Source organism: Phyllobates terribilis, unplaced genomic scaffold, assembly GCF_046119375.1.
Source record: "Phyllobates terribilis strain yellow unplaced genomic scaffold, ASM4611937v1 Scaffold_7__3_contigs__length_470593459, whole genome shotgun sequence".
Lineage (NCBI taxonomy): Eukaryota > Metazoa > Chordata > Amphibia > Anura > Dendrobatidae > Phyllobates > Phyllobates terribilis.
In genome coordinates, this window is record NW_027362767.1 from 1,689,884 (window position 1) to 1,707,976 (window position 18,093).

Below are 18,093 nucleotides of genomic sequence, written 5' to 3' on the forward strand. Positions count from 1 at the left end.
TGACTCAGGTTTTGACACGGCACATTGACGTTCCTCCTCCAGCTCGCTCCACCAGCCAGCAGTCACGTTATGGACATCCCACCAGGCCCTGTATAACGGGTGAAAGCCGCGGCTCCTCTGGGACCTGCTGGACAGAGCTTGTGTGCAGCCTGCAGGAATAGTGCGTTGGGCCATAGACTCTTCCATAATGGACTTTCTCACTAAATCCAGGACATGTTCGCACGGTTCCTCCTCCAGTTTCACATCGCTCGCCATACCCAACGCCGTGGCGGAAAACGTGATTCATAGAGTAAAGAAAGAACAGAATACAATGGACCTAAAAGAAGTCAAGGTAGGTTTGCGCCCAAGCATCATCCCTGAAAACCAAATGGGTGGGGGTGAGGTGTGGAGTCCGGGTAGAACCAGGAAAAAAAGTCCAGAAAAGACTGTTCGTGCCAAAAGACTCCTCAGAACTTCCGGAAGGCCTAGTTCAAGGTGAAACTATGCTTACGATTTCTACTGGTGGGTTAGCTTGAGTGACAGTACCGGTGATGAATACTACGAAATACAAAATTAGACTGTATCCAAAGACTGTGTTAGGTCACATCGAAACCATTAAAACGGTATATCCAGCCAGTGTGAGACCAGCCCAGGGGTCTACAGTGAACTCAGTCTCCCCACCAAGGAACAGAAGTTGCCCACGGGAGGAAATTGTGCAACCCACCTCGGGGTCCTGGGATCCCCCAGTACCCCTGGAACACTTGTGTGCTGAAGATCTAGCGGTAGCAAAACAGATGCTGAAAGAAGAGTGTCATGCGTTATCCAAAGATGACTGTGATATAGGCTGTATCCCGTCGTTGCATTTGAAAATCAATTTGAAAGACACAACCCCAGTAACCAGAAGTTACATGTCTGTGCCAAAACCATTACACCGTGAAGTGAAAGAATATTTACAAGATCTCATCAACAAAGGTTGGGTCCAAAAGTCGAAGTCGTCTTATTCCTCTCCTATTGTCTGTGTTAGGAAGAAGGACGGTACGTTGAGACTCTGTTGTGATTACCGGGAACTAAACCGAAAGTCAGTACCTGATCAACACCCGATACCAAAGATCCAAGATATGCTGGAGAGCCTATCAGGAAGTACCTGGTTTTGTGTCCTCGATCAGGGTAAGGCATACCATCAAGGGTTTGTCGAAGAGTCCAGTAGACCCTTGACAGCATTCATCACACCGTGGGGATTATGAGTGGATCCGCATACCGTTTGGTCTCAGTTCAGCTCCAGCAGAATTCCAGAGGAGCATGGAGACATGTTTAGAAGGATTGAGGGACGATATCTGCCAGCCGTACTTGGATGACAATGTGGTACACAGCAAAACCTTCCGGGAGCATGTTGAACACGTGAGGACCGTATTACAACGGTATCAACAACACGGAGTTAAGTTGACCCCAAACAAGTGTGAACTGTTCAAAAGATAAGTCCGATTGCTAGGGAAAATTGTGTCCGGAGAAGGATATACCATGGACCCAGCAGAAATCACTCCAGTACTGGCCTTAAAAGACAAGCGGCCCTCTACAGTCGGGGAGTTGAGGCAGATATTAGGATTCCTCTCCTACTATCGTACTTACGTTCGGAACTTCTTCAGGATTGCCCCCCACTATACCTCCTCTTGGGGACGACGACAGAGACAACAACACCCACGGAGAAAAAGAAGAACGTGGGTAGGACCGAGCTTAAAAGAAACAACGCCGTTTCGTCCCAACAGCCCATTCTCTGGACAGCAGACCACCAGGAGGTATTGGAAGAACTAGTAGACTATCTGGTAAAACCACCCATCTTGGGATATCTTGATTTCAATTTACCATTTGTTCTTCATTGTGATGCATCTCAAGTTGGACTGGGAGTTGCCCTGTATCAGCATCAAGACAGAAAAATTAGTCATCGGTTACGGTTCTAGAACATTGACAGACTCTGAGAAGAATTACCATCTACATTCTGGAAAATTGGAGTTCCTGGCATTGAAATGGGCTATCTGTGAACGATTTAGAGATTTTCTCTACTACCGCAAAGAGTTTGAGGTATACACTGACAACAACCCTTTGACATATGTCCTTATTACAGCCAAACTGAATGCAACGGGTCAGAGATGGGTCGCTGAACTAGCTGACTTCAATTTCAGCATCAAGAACAGGCCATGAAAATGCAATGCGGATGCTGACGGATTGACAAGAATGCCACTAGAGCCTGAGGAGTTCATGCAAGAATGCTCGGAAGAAGTCAGTCTGGAAGCAATTGAGAGCACTACCCAAGCAGTACAAGCTTATCAGGAGGAAGACACACCATTGTGTTGTTCTTTGACGGTGGAAACCACCATAAAAGCGAGAGAACAAGATCACCCCCAGTCTATTCACCAACTACCAAAAGGAAAAATTCATAGAGCACAACGGGAAGATCAGATAATTGGTAGAATACTACTTTATGTGGAGCAAAATCGGTTTCCAAGTAAACGGGAGAGAAATAGTGAGTCACCAGCAGCATCTGTTTTAATTAAAGAATGGACGAAGCTCTACCTCAGTGAAGACGGTATCCTGTATCGTAAAGGAGGACAAAACCGGCAGTTGGTACTACCCAGAGTATTCCGTAGGTTGGTCTTCGAAGAACTCCATGAAAACATGGGACACCTGGGAGTGGAAAGGACAACAAATTTGATCCGTGAACGTTTCTTATGGCCGTATATGCAGAGAGATATTGAGAGGTACGTGACCAGGGAGTGTGGGTGTCTGAAAGATAAACGTCCCAACGCATCAACCCGGGCACCTATGGGCAACATCCAAACTACTTATCTGTTTGAGATGGTCTCAATAGGCTTTCTACATCTCGAGACGTGCAAGGGTGGTTACGAATACATCTTGGTGGTGATGGGCCATTTTACTCGATTTGCTCAAGCATATGCCATCACCAATAAATCGGGTCGAACAGCAGCAGAGAAGATCTTCAATGATTTTGCTTTGAGGTTTGGGTTCCCTACGAGGTTACACCACAAGCAAGGAAGAGAATTTGAGAACCAGCTCTTTGCCAAGCTAGGAAAGTGTAGAATTCAGAGATCCCACACAATACACTATCAACTAGAGGGTAATGGACAAGTGAAACATTTTAACCGGACATTATTGTCGATGTTGCGCACTTTAACAGCTGACGAGAAGAAAGACTGGAAGAGTTCTCTGTCAAAAGTGGTACATGCCTATAACTGTACAAAGAGTGATGCAACGGGTTACTCACCATTTTTCCTATTGTATGTACAATCGCCAAGACTGCCAATCGACATCATGTTCGATACTCCGATGTCAGAGTCTTACAAAACGTATCCGGAGTACGTTCGGAAATGGAAGGAAAGGATGACAGAGGCATACAACATAGCGTCCAAAGTGGTTACGCAAGAACAGAGCAAGAGTAAGGAGTACTATGTTCGAAAATGTTATGGAGCAGAATTGGCACCGGGAAGCCGGGTGCTAGTCAAGAACGCACGTGAGAAAGGCGGTCCAGGAAAACTTTGTTCGTACTGGGAAGACAAGGTGTATGTGGTTGTAAGGAGGAAAGCTGATGACAGCCCAGTGTATGAAATCCAACGGGAGACAAGAAAACCAGAATAGTCAATCGGAATTTACTACTACTCTGTGATTATCTCCCACAACAACAAGACTTCCCAGAAGTAGACCCACATTGTGCGAGATCGACTAAGGGACCACCACAGACTGAAGCTGCGGAGGTGGGTAGTGACCGTGAAAGTTCCGAAAGAGAAGAACACATCGTTGTATATTTCGGACCGGCAAGGAGAGGGATGTACCATCCTCAGGAGAGTGAACTAAGTCCTAAGGCTCCAAAGTTCTTACCAAGGAGTACAGATGAAGTCCAATTCAGATTTGATGATTGATCACCGGCCCCTGAAGTGACCGATCGACACTCAGGAGGAGCGTAATTACCAGACCATGCAGAAACAGGTGACTCAGGAGAAGTACAGGAACTTACAGAGGCAGCTCCAAGAGCATCTGAGGAAGCACGGGAAATGAGTGCGGCGGAAGAAACTTCTGTGACCGAAGAACCCGTGGTCTCTGAGAAAGAACCCACCAGGAGGATGTCGACTCGAGAAGTGAGGAGGCCTGTGATCCTGACGTATGAGACACTTGGTGAACCGAGTCAAGTGCCAAGGACTGTTGACTGGAAACAGGTATCTCTGTCTGTGGACCAGGTAAGCCCACTTGAGTGCCATTCACCACCAAGAGGCAGTATGGAAGATGTTGCCTGGTGGAAAGATTTGTTTTCATGCTTTGATTTTCCTTAAAAGACTTTGTAGAAGCAAAGAACTGTTAAAGCATAGAGAGAGAGAGCTGGTTGAAGACGTACGAAAAGCTCCAGCTGAAGAGATGCTGATTGTTTTAATTGTGTTAATTGTGTATTTCTTAAAGGCATCCTACAAGAAAAAGGTCGTAAGATTAGGTTGTTTATGTTTATGAATGTTATACCAATTTCACAATGCCAATTTATATATAAAGTTATCCAACTTTCACCACTGTCTCAGAATTGGTCAGATTGACCAAATAAGACGAATGTCGAGGATGATATTCAAAAAGGAGGGAAGAGTGTGACATGCGGAAGTAACACAAGCACATGAGACAGGAAGTGTTGTGCTCCAAAAGCATCCAGCAACTAGAGGGGTTAACACAGTCACATGAGAAGGGGAGTGTTTTAGCAGAGCCCCAGGGGGATTATGGGGAAGTTGTTTACTGTCTGGCTGGAGCCGAAGAGAAAGGTGGTGTGTGTGTGTTCTGTATCTCACAGAAGCGCCCCTGCAAGCGAAAAGGATTCAAGTCAGGAGTGAAGCTAAGCACAGGTCAGGTAGAGTTCCTGAACTAGCAGTGCAGAGTATTGTCAGTCAGAAAGATAAGGACTGGAAGAAATGGTGTCACAGGGATCATCTCCCTCAGCAAACCACCCCCCCTCCTCCATCTCACTGTGCTGTAAAGAATTCTGTGTTCATTAATGTGCCTTTGCATTAGAACTGTGCTGTCCTGTACTACTGGGAAGACTGTGAACTGCTGTGCTGCTAAGAAACTGTACTGTTTGTCACTGGAGCCTGTTGCTCATAAGACTTAACTTGCACTGGCTGTGCGGCTTCTTATTAAATGCTACTGTTCTACCGTTTATGAGGACTCTTGTCAAGTGTGTCTGGTCAGCAAATGAAACAACCTATGTGCTGTGCCTGAGGGTCAATACCCCTGTGTGCCTGAGAGAAGCTGCAGCACATGGTCTATGGTCGCCCTGAGTAACGGTTCCCCCAGGATTCCAACGAATTCATGTAACTTGTCTCACCCCTATCTGAACCTAGCGGCATGCGTGTAACATATACACAGCTGAATATTCCGAGCTCTGCTACATCAGCAGCAGAGAATACTGTGATTGTATCACAACTGATGCACCCACTAAACTAAGTAACACATCTCTGGAATCAGGGTCTCTGCCCCTACATCATGCTGCTGTCAGATTAGGGTATGTGCTCACGATGCTTCTAGGCCTGCGGTTTCCGCTCATTTTATGCAAATGAGCGACGCCATTTTTTTTTCACCTGCGGACTTTCGCCATATTTGTTAGGTCTATGGGGAAAGTCCACATGCGGACCTGCAGGAGAAATTGACATGCTACGGTCTGGAAAGATTCCCTGGTGGGAATCTACTTTTGCTAAAATGTTTTCCCATAAAGTCACTGCTGTTGGTGCCCCTGTCACCCGGGGTGCGGTGAGCCCATCACTAGGGGGTCCTGCTTGATGGGGCTTTACATCTGGAATCTGTCATTTCATGCCCTTGATCCCCTGTTGGCGGCCGCGGTCTCGGTTATGTTATCGGACGCGCTCACTGACTGGCACCGGGAGGATATTGTGCGCTGGAGCCCGAGTGTCGGGACAAATGATTGTCGTTATCTGTGAATCCGTCCGACGCTGCACCCAGGGGTCACCTGAAGGGTTCACAAACTTTACTGCCTCTGAAAATTCCCCCCACACAGATTCTGAATGTCACATTGATCTGGTACCAAACTCCGGTAAAATATATAATGTTACTGGTCCAAAGAGTCCGGCCAGGAAAGATTATACAGCAGACAGTCAGCAGGAGGGTCATCAGACATCCATCACCAGTGGGGGCAGAGGTCCGGTTTGTTGGTAAAGATGGTGGTCTCAGACCCTGTACTGACTATCGGGAATGTAACACTATCACTGTGAGGATCCGTGTCCTCGGCCGCTCATGGTGGTCATGGAGCTGGATCTCGAGGGGGAAGACGTATAACCTGGTCTGTATCAGAGAAGATGGGATGGAGACGGCAGCTAACACCCCGAGGGGCACTGTGAGGGTCCTGTGATGCCTCCCGGGCTCAGTAATGTGCCGGCTGTGGTGAATATGCGGTGGTCTCTGGAGGACGACTTGGTTTATTCACCGGACAATAACAAGCACGTTCTGTGCTCCAGACACTCGGACAATTCTTGTATAATGTGGTTCTGGTGCTGGAGGGAACCTTCCTGGGATATTTCTTGTCCACTGAATGTTTGTGGACCCCTCTAAGGTCTGATCTATTAAGCAGCGGCTACAACCTCAATCTCTGAAGACCTTGTAGTGTTCTTAGTGTCTGCAAATTATTATTGGAAATTTATGCAAAAATTGCCAAAACCTCTGACTGATCTAACTAAGAAACTAAGAAGACGACTTATGTGGTAACTGGAGACTTGAGGCCATCCGCGCCCTCGCTGAGATGAAGGAACGTTTCTCACCTCACCCTGTATTGGTTCAGCCCGATCTTGTGCCTCCTTTTATTGTGGAGGCTGATTGCCCGGAGGTCGGAGTTGGAGTGGTGCTGTTCCCAGTCCCGGTCTCTCATGTAACTTCATCCCTGCATCTTTTCACAAAAATTCTCATCTGCGGAGAGGAATCATGTCATCGGTAATCGTGAATTGTTGGCAATGAAGTAGACCTTCGAGGAATGGCGCAGCGTCCCGGGAAGCACCAACATAAAATCCACAAAGAGCGACTAACTTAGAATCAGCTAAAAGTCTGAACCCGAGGCAGCGAGGAGGGATCTTGTACGTGTTCTTCTGTAACTTTATGGTAGATCTGGTACTAAATCATTAAAGCCGATGTTCTCTCTGAAGTTTCTGAGCTTCTCAGTCTGAGGACTCTGAACAAGCCTCCATCGTAGCAGAGGCTTTGGTTGTCCTCTTCTCTAGATCTGACTGGAGAGATCAGTAGATCTGAAGCACCAGCCTGGTAAAATGCTACTACCCCACCATTATCTGTTACCCTCTGTTTCATCTACAAATCCTTCAGGCACCCCATGATCCAGTACTCGCAAATAAGCAGGGGACTAACAATACACTCCAATGTTTTGGTTGAATTTTTGGTGGCCAACCATTGTTCGGGATTGTAGAGAATGTGATTCCATGTGAAATCTGATGCCGATCCAAGAACCCGTCCTGTCTTCTCCAGTACTTGCCGATCACTAGAGGTCCTGGACCCGGCTCTCCATGGATTCATTACTGGTCTGTCCTTCTCTGATGGGAGAACTGTAATTTAGGTGCTGGGTTCCCGGTTCAGTCACCTTGTTCCTCTGAAGTTATTTGTCAAACACGATTCCAGAAAATATTGATCTGTTTGGGAAACTTCATTTCTAAATTTTGGAGAATGTTCTTCAGTAAGAAGAATGTAAAACTGTCTTTTTCATTGACCTCCCGCCCGGAGACCAGACTGGTATTTAACCTCACATAACGGCATTACTGATATTATTGGTCTTCCAAAACATCTTGGTTTCCTTCAGCAGCAGTCAAGAGTTGGATCGAGACCCCGATCTGGGAGAGTGGGTGGGATGTGGGGCAGCACGGGACTTTGTCCATATACTGTAGGTGCCAGTCCTGCCCTGACCGTCAGATGTGGACGATCCTTGGATGAATCTGGCCAGGAATCAATAAGTCTAGAGGAGGTGGGTGACATGTGGTGTGATGGATTTAAAGAGCCGGCGTCCAGTTTTATGTGAATTAAAGTGTCATTATTGTAGAATGAAAAGTTCTGTAACTTTATTATAGCCTTTCAGGTTTTGTTTTCCCCAATCTCAATATGAGCCGGATCTGGGGTCCACAGACACCTGTCCGTCTTCTCTGCGGTTTCCTTTGTGTCTCGTGGATCTGCCGCCCATCACCAAATGATATCACTCCCAGCGGAGTCTGCGTCTGATGCTCTGGTGGCATCTATACACTTTCCATAAGCTGCCACACATAGCTGCTTTGAGATGAAAATGACAGATGTGAAGGTTTAAGACGCTGTATATAGAGGCACTTTGTGTCTGGCACTGTATATAGAGGCACTTTGGGTCTGGCACTGTATATAGAGGCACTTTGTCTCTGGCACTGTATATAGAGGCACTTTGTGTCTGACACTGTATATAGAGACACTTTGGGTCTGGCACTGTATATACCGGTATTCTATGTTTGGCACTGTATATCCTATACTGTATATGGACACTCTCTACCTGACACTGTATACATCAGTATTCTACATCTGACACTGTATGTAGAGGCACAGTATTTCTGATAATGTATCTAGCGACACGCTGAGCCTGGCACTGTATACACCAGTATTCTATGTCTTTCCCTGTATATAGAGGCACTTTGTGTCTGGCACTGTATATATCAGTATTCTGTGCCTGGCACTGTATATAGCGGCGCTCAGTGTCTGGCACTGTATATACCAGTATTCTGTGCCTGGCACTGTATATAGCGGCGCTCAGTGTCTGGCACTGTATATAGAGGCGCTCAGTGTCTGGCACTGTATATACCAGTATTCTGTCCCTGGCACTGTATATAGCGGCGCTCAGTGTCTGGCACTGTATATAGCGGCGCTCAGTGTCTGGCACTGTATATAGAGGCGCTCAGTGTCTAGCACTGTATACACCAGTATTCTATGTCTGGCACTGTATGTAGGGGCGCTCCGTGGCCGGCACTGTATATACCAGTATTCTATGTCTGGCACTGTATGTAGGGGCGCTCCGTGGCCGGCACTGTATGTAGGGGCGCTCCGTGGCCGGCACTGTATATAGTGGCGCTCAGTGTCTGGCACTGTATATAGCGGCGCTCAGTGTCTGGCACTGTATATAGCGGTGCTCAGTGTCTGGCACTGTATATACCAGTATTCTGTGCCTGGCACTGTATATAGCGGCGCTCAGTGTCTGGCACTGTATATAGCGGCGCTCAGTGTCTGGCACTGTATATACCAGTATTCTGTGCCTGGCACTGTATATAGCGGCGCTCAGTGTCTGGCACTGTATATAGCGGCGCTCAGTGTCTAGCACTGTATACACCAGTATTCTATGTCTGGCACTGTATATAGGGGCGCTCCGTGGCCGTCACTGTATGTAGGGGCGCTCCATGGCTGTTGTAGTTTAGGGGGTACTCTAGCCCTGTTCAGAGCGGCCCTGGGCTGCATTGCTCTCACCGTTGTGTGGACCCTCTAGACTTTGTCGCACGTTCGGTTGCATTTTTCTTTGTTTTCGCTCAATTTCCCTTCATTCAGTATAATCTTATAATTGTTTGCGGCCGCTGATTTTGGAGGAGAAATCATTGATTCTGTTATTTTGGAGTCTCGGAGCCAAATCTGATTGATTTATCTACTAAACAATTGTAGCAGCGCGTGGAGGTGATTGAGCAATTATTGGTCCCTGGGTGGCGGAGACGCCGCTATGATCACCATTGATGCGCTGCGCGAGATATTGTTATTGCGCAATAAAGCGACTGTATTAACCCCGTGTAGGGCGTCCATCACAATCCATCATGCACGCTTCATTTACCCCTAAAGCAGCGCACTGCATCCCCATTACACACCTCCGCCGGAGACGGGAGAAGCGCACGTCCTCCGCTAACACTTCAGTACGTTCAGGGTCAGAAAATATCAATAATACTCAAGTGACGAGAGAACGGCGCGGAGCAACAATGAAACGCTCGATGTGTGACCTGACCGTGTCCTGCCGCTGCTCCGCAATACGAGAAAGCGAGAGCTGCTCAGTCCACAGTGTCATCAACAGATGAAGCCCCCAACACGGCAGAGACCCCCAATCCGAGGGTCCGCACTCTATAATCCGAACACGATGGAGACCACAAGTGGCTTATACACAAGATGTGAACTCAGAACCTCATGATCATTATTAGAAACAAAAGATCAATGCGTAATATACAGATGTGCGACAATGTAACACTCAATAAACTCTAGTGGAATCCCCCACTCCAAGTGTCCAAACAAGTGGTGAGAAAACTACACAGAAGCCATGAGATTATGTAATGTCTGATACTAACTCCAAGGAGAAGAGAAAAGTAATAATGTCTTCTACATAGGGAGCAGTATTATAGTAGTTATATTCATGTACATAGGAGCAGTATTATAGCAGTTATATTCTTGTACATAGGAGCAGTATTATAGTAGTTATATTCTTGTACATAGGAGCAGTATTATAGTAGTTATATTCTTGTACATAGGAGCAGTATTATAGTAGTTATATTCTTGTATATAGGAGCAGTATTATAGTAGTTATATTCATGTACATATGAGCAATATTATAGTAGTTATATTCTTGTACATAAGAGCAGTATTATAGTAGTTATATTCTTGTACATAGGGGGCAGTATTATAGTAGTTATATTCTTGTACATAGGAGCAGTATTAGAGTAGTTATATTCTTGTACATAGGAGCAGTATTATAGTAGTTATATTCTTGTACATAGGGGCAGTATTATAGTAGTTATATTCTTGTACATAGCAGCAGTATTATAGTAGTTATATTCTTGTACATAGGAGCAGTATTATAGTAGTTATATTCATGTACATAGGAGCAATATTATAGTAGTTATATTCTTGTACATAGGAGCAGTATTATAGTAGTTATAGTCTTGTACATAGGGGGCAGTATTATAGTAGTTATATTCTTGTACATAGGAGCAGTATTATAGTAGTTATATTCTTGTACATAGGGGGCAGTATTATAGTAGTTATATTCATGTACATAGGAGCAGTATTATAGTAGTTATATTCTTGTACATAGGAGCAGTATTATAGTAGTTATATTCTTGTACATAGGGGGCAGTATTATAGTAGTTATATTCTTGTACATAGGAGCAGTATTATAGTAGTTATATTCTTGTACATAGGGGCAGTATTATAGTAGTTATATTCTTGTACATAGGGGCAGTATTATAGTAGTTATATTCTTGTACATAGGGGGCAGTATTATAGTAGTTATATTCTTGTACATGGGAGCAGTATTATAGTAGTTATATTCTTGTACATAGGGGCAGTATTATAGTAGTTATATTCTTGTACATAGGAGGCAGTATTATAGTAGTTATATTCTTGTACATAGGAGCAGTATTATAGTAGTTATATTCTTGTACATAGGAGCAGTATTATAGTAGTTATAGTCTTGTACATAGCAGCAGTATTATAGTAGTTATATTCTTGTACATAGGGGGCAGTATTATAGTAGTTATATTCATGTACATAGGAGCAGTATTATAGTAGTTATATTCTTGTACATAGGAGCAGTATTATAGTAGTTATATTCTTGTACATAGGGGCAGTATTATAGTAGTTATATTCTTGTACATAGGGGCAGTATTATAGTAGTTATATTCTTGTACATAGGAGCAGTATTATAGTAGTTATATTCTTGTACATAGGGGCAGTATTATAGTAGTTATATTCTTGTACATAGGAGCAGTATTATAGCAGTTATATTCTTGTACATAGGAGGCAGTATTATAGTAGTTATATTCTTGTACATAGGAGCAGTATTATAGTAGTTATATTCTTGTACATAGGAGCAGTATTATAGTAGTTATAGTCTTGTACATAGCAGCAGTATTATAGTAGTTATATTCTTGTACATAGCAGCAGTATTATAGTAGTTATATTCATGTACATAGGAGCAGTATTATAGTAGTTATAGTCTTGTACATAGGAGCAGTGTTATAGTAGTTATATTCTTGTACATAGGAGCAGTATTATAGTAGTTATATTCTTGTACATAGGGGCAGTATTATAGTAGTTATATTCTTGTACATAGGAGCAGTATTATAGTAGTTATATTCTTGTACATAGGGAGCAGTATTATAGTAGTTATATTCATGTACATAGGAGCAGTATTATAGTAGTTATAGTCTTGTACATAGGAGCAGTGTTATAGTAGTTATATTCATGTACATAGGAGCAGTATTATAGTAGTTATATTCTTGTACATAGCAGCAGTATTATAGTAGTTATATTCATGTACATAGGAGCAGTATTATAGTAGTTATATTCTTGTACATAGCAGCAGTATTATAGTAGTTATATTCATGTACATAGGAGCAGTATTATAGTAGTTATAGTCTTGTACATAGGAGCAGTGTTATAGTAGTTATATTCTTGTACATAGGAGCAGTATTATAGTAGTTATATTCTTGTACATAGGGGCAGTATTATAGTAGTTATATTCTTGTACATAGGAGCAGTATTATAGCAGTTATATTCTTGTACATGGGAGGCAGTATTATAGTAGTTATATTCTTGTACATAGGAGCAGTATTATAGTAGTTATATTCTTGTACATAGGGGCAGTATTATAGTAGTTATATTCTTGCACATAGGGGGGCAGTATTATAGCAGTTATATTCTTGTACATAGGAGGCAGTATTATAGTAGTTATATTCTTGTACATAGGAGCAGTATTATAGTAGTTATATTCTTGTACAAAGGAGCAGTATTATAGTAGTTATAGTCTTGTACATAGCAGCAGTATTATAGTAGTTATTTTCTTGTACATAGGGGGCAGTATTATAGTAGTTATGTTCATGTACATAGGAGCAGTATTATAGTAGTTATATTCTTGTACATAGGAGCAGTATTATAGTAGTTATATTCTTGTATATAGGAGCAGTATTATAGTAGTTATATTCATGTACATAGGAGCAATATTATAGTAGTTATATTCTTGTACATAGGAGCAGTATTATAGTAGTTATATTCTTGTACATAGGAGGCAGTATTATAGTAGTTATATTCTTGTACATAGGGGGCAGTATTATAGTAGTTATATTCTTGTACATAGGAGGCAGTATTATAGTAGTTATAGTCTTGTACATAGCAGCAGTATTATAGTAGTTATATTCTTGTACATAGGGGGCAGTATTATAGTAGTTATATTCATGTACATAGGAGCAGTATTATAGTAGTTATATTCTTGTACATAGGAGCAGTATTATAGTAGTTATATACATGTACATAGGAGCAGTATTATAGTAGTTATATTCTTGTACATAGGAGCAGTATTATAGTAGTTATAGTCTTGTACATAGCAGCAGTATTATAGTAGTTATATTCTTGTACATAGGGGGCAGTATTATAGTAGTTATATTCATGTACATAGGAGCAGTATTATAGTAGTTATATTCTTGTACATAGGAGCAGCATTATAGTAGTTATATTCTTGTACATAGGGGCAGTATTATAGTAGTTATATTCTTGTACATAGGGGCAGTATTATAGTAGTTATATTCTTGTACATAGGAGCAGTATTATAGTAGTTATATTCTTGTACATAGGGGCAGTATTATAGTAGTTATATTCTTGTACATAGGAGCAGTATTATAGCAGTTATATTCTTGTACATAGGAGGCAGTATTATAGTAGTTATATTCTTGTACATAGGAGCAGTATTATAGTAGTTATATTCTTGTACATAGGAGCAGTATTATAGTAGTTATAGTCTTGTATATAGCAGCAGTATTATAGTAGTTATATTCTTGTACATAGCAGCAGTATTATAGTAGTTATATTCATGTACATAGGAGCAGTATTATAGTAGTTATAGTCTTGTACATAGGAGCAGTGTTATAGTAGTTATATTCATGTACATAGGAGCAGTATTATAGTAGTTATATTCTTGTACATAGCAGCAGTATTATAGTAGTTATATTCATGTACATAGGAGCAGTATTATAGTAGTTATAGTCTTGTACATAGGAGCAGTGTTATAGTAGTTATATTCTTGTACATAGGAGCAGTATTATAGTAGTTATATTCTTGTACATAGGGGCAGTATTATAGTAGTTATATTCTTGTACATAGGAGCAGTATTATAGCAGTTATATTCTTGTACATGGGAGGCAGTATTATAGTAGTTATATTCTTGTACATAGGAGCAGTATTATAGTAGTTATATTCTTGTACATAGGAGCAGTATTATAGTAGTTATAGTCTTGTACATAGCAGCAGTATTATAGTAGTTATATTCGTGTACATAGGGGGCAGTATTATAGTAGTTATATTCATGTACATAGGAGCAGTATTATAGTAGTTATATTCTTGTACATAGCAGCAGTATTATAGTAGTTATATTCATGTACATAGGAGCAGTATTATAGTAGTTATAGTCTTGTACATAGGAGCAGTGTTATAGTAGTTATATTCTTGAACATAGGAGGCAGTATTATAGTAGTTATATTCTTGTACATAGGAGCAGTATTATAGTAGTTATATTCTTGTACATAGGAGGCAGTATTATAATAGTTATATTCTTGTACATAGGGGGCAGTATTATAGTAGTTATATTCTTGTACATAGGGGGCAGTATTATAGTAGTTATATTCTTGTACATAGCAGCAGTATTATAGTAGTTATATTCTTGTACATAGGAGCAGTATTATAGTAGTTATATTCTTGTACATAGGGGCAGTATTATAGTAGTTATATTCTTGTACATAAGGGGCAGTATTATAGTAGTTATATTCTTGTACATAGGGGCAGTATTATAGTAGTTATATTCCTGTACATAGGGGCAGTATTATAGTAGTTATATTCTTGTATATAGGGGCAGTATTATAGTAGTTATATTCTTGTACATAGGAGCAGTATTATAGTAGTTATATTCTTCTACATAGGGGCAGTATTATAGTAGTTATATTCTTCTACATAGGGAGCAGTATTATAGTAGTTATATTCTTGTACATAGGGGCAGTATTATAGTAGTTATATTCTTTTACATAGGGGCAGTATTATAGTAGTTATATTCTTGTACATAGGAGCAGTATTATAGTAGTTATATTCTTGTACATAGGGGCAGTATTATAGTAGTTATATTCTTGCACATAGGGGGGCAGTATTATAGCAGTTATATTCTTGTACATAGGAGGCAGTATTATAGTAGTTATATTCTTGTACATAGGAGCATATTATAGTAGTTATATTCTTGTACAAAGGAGCAGTATTATAGTAGTTATAGTCTTGTACATAGCAGCAGTATTATAGTAGTTATATTCTTGTACATAGGGGGCAGTATTATAGTAGTTATATTCATGTACATAGGAGCAGTATTATAGTAGTTATATTCTTGTACATAGGAGCAGTATTATAGTAGTTATATTCTTGTATATAGGAGCAGTATTATAGTAGTTATATTCATGTACATAGGAGCAATATTATAGTAGTTATATTCTTGTACATAGGAGCAGTATTATAGTAGTTATATTCTTGTACATAGGAGGCAGTATTATAGTAGTTATATTCTTGTACATAGGGGGCAGTATTATAGTAGTTATATTCTTGTACATAGGAGGCAGTATTATAGTAGTTATAGTCTTGTACATAGCAGCAGTATTATAGTAGTTATATTCTTGTACATAGCAGCAGTATTATAGTAGTTATATTCTTGTACATAGGAGGCAGTATTATAGTAGTTATATTCTTGTACATAGGAGCAGTATTATAGTAGTTATATTCTTGTACATAGGAGGCAGTATAATAGTAGTTATATTCTTGTACATAGGGGCAGTATTATAGTAGTTATTTTCTTGTACATAGGAGCAGTGTTATAGTAGTTATATTCTTGTACATAGGGAGCAGTATTATAGTAGTTATATTCTTGTACATAGGGGCAATATTATAGTCGTTATATTCTTGTATATAGGGGCAGTATTATAGTAGTTATATTCTTGTACATAGGAGCAGTATTATAGTAGTTATATTCTTGTACAATAGGGGCAGTATTATAGTAGTTATATTCCTGTACATAGGAGCAGTATTATAGTAGTTATATTCTTGTACATAGGAGCAGTATTATAGTAGTTATATTCTTGTTCATAGGGGCAGTATTATAGTAGTTATATTCTTGTACATAGGGGCAGTATTATAGTAGTTATATTCTTGTACATAGGGGCAGTATTATAGTAGTTATATTCTTGTACATAGGGGCAGTATTATAGTAGTTATATTCTTGTACATAGGGGGCAGTATTATAGTAGTTATATTCTTGTACATAGCAGCAGTATTATAGTAGTTATATTCTTGTACATAGGAGCAGTATTATAGTAGTTATATTCTTGTACATAGGGGCAGTATTATAGTAGTTATATTCTTGTACATAAGGGGCAGTATTATAGTAGTTATATTCTTGTACATAGGGGCAGTATTATAGTAGTTATATTCCTGTACATAGGGGCAGTATTATAGTAGTTATATTCTTGTATATAGGGGCAGTATTATAGTAGTTATATTCTTGTACATAGGAGCAGTATTATAGTAGTTATATTCTTCTACATAGGGGCAGTATTATAGTAGTTATATTCTTCTACATAGGGAGCAGTATTATAGTAGTTATATTCTTGTACATAGGGGCAGTATTATAGTAGTTATATTCTTTTACATAGGGGCAGTATTATAGTAGTTATATTCTTGTACATAGGAGCAGTATTATAGTAGTTATATTCTTGTACATAGGGGCAGTATTATAGTAGTTATATTCTTGTATATAGGGGCAGTATTATAGTAGTTATATTCTTGTACATAGGAGCAGTATTATAGTAGTTATATTCTTCTACATAGGGAGCAGTATTATAGTAGTTATATTCTTGTTCATAGGGGCAGTATTATAGTAGTTATATTCTTGTACATAGGGGCAGTATTATAGTAGTTATATTCTTGTACATAGGGGCAGTATTATAGTAGTTATATTCTTGTACATAGGGGCAGTATTATAGTAGTTATATTCTTGTATATAGGGGCAGTATTATAGTAGTTATATTCTTGTACATAGGAGCAGTATTATAGTAGTTATATTCTTCTACATAGGGGCAGTATTATAGTAGTTATATTCTTCTACATAGGGAGCAGTACTATAGTAGTTATATTCTTGTACATAGGAGCAGTATTATAGTAGTTATATTCTTGTACATAGGAGAAGTATTATAGTAGTTATATTCTTGTACATAGGGGGCAGTATTATAGCAGTTATATTCTTGTACATAGGAGGCAGTATTATAGTAGTTATATTCTTGTACATAGGAGCAGTATTATAGTAGTTATATTCTTGTACAAAGGAGCATTATTATAGTAGTTATAGTCTTGTACATAGCAGCAGTATTATAGTAGTTATATTCTTGTACATAGGGGGCAGTATTATAGTAGTTATATTCATGTACATAGGAGCAGTATTATAGTAGTTATATTCTTATACATAGGAGCAGTATTATAGTAGTTATATTCTTGTATATAGGAGCAGTATTATAGTAGTTATATTCATGTACATAGGAGCAGTATTATAGTAGTTATATTCTTGTACATAGGAGCAGTATTATAGTAGTTATATTCTTGTACATAGGAGGCAGTATTATAGTAGTTATATTCTTGTACATAGGGGGCAGTATTATAGTAGTTATATTCTTGTACATAGGGGGCAGTATTATAGTAGTTATAGTCTTGTACATAGCAGCAGTATTATAGTAGTTATATTCTTGTACATAGGGGGCAGTATTATAGTAGTTATATTCATGTACATAGGGGCAGTATTATAGTAGTTATATTCTTATACATAGGAGCAGTATTATAGTAGTTATATTCTTGTACATAGGAGCAGCATTATAGTAGTTATATTCTTCTACATAGGGGCAGTATTATAGTAGTTATATTCTTCTACATAGGGAGCAGTATTATAGTAGTTATATTCTTGTTCATAGGGGCAGTATTATAGTAGTTATATTCTTGTACATAGGGGCAGTATTATAGTAGTTA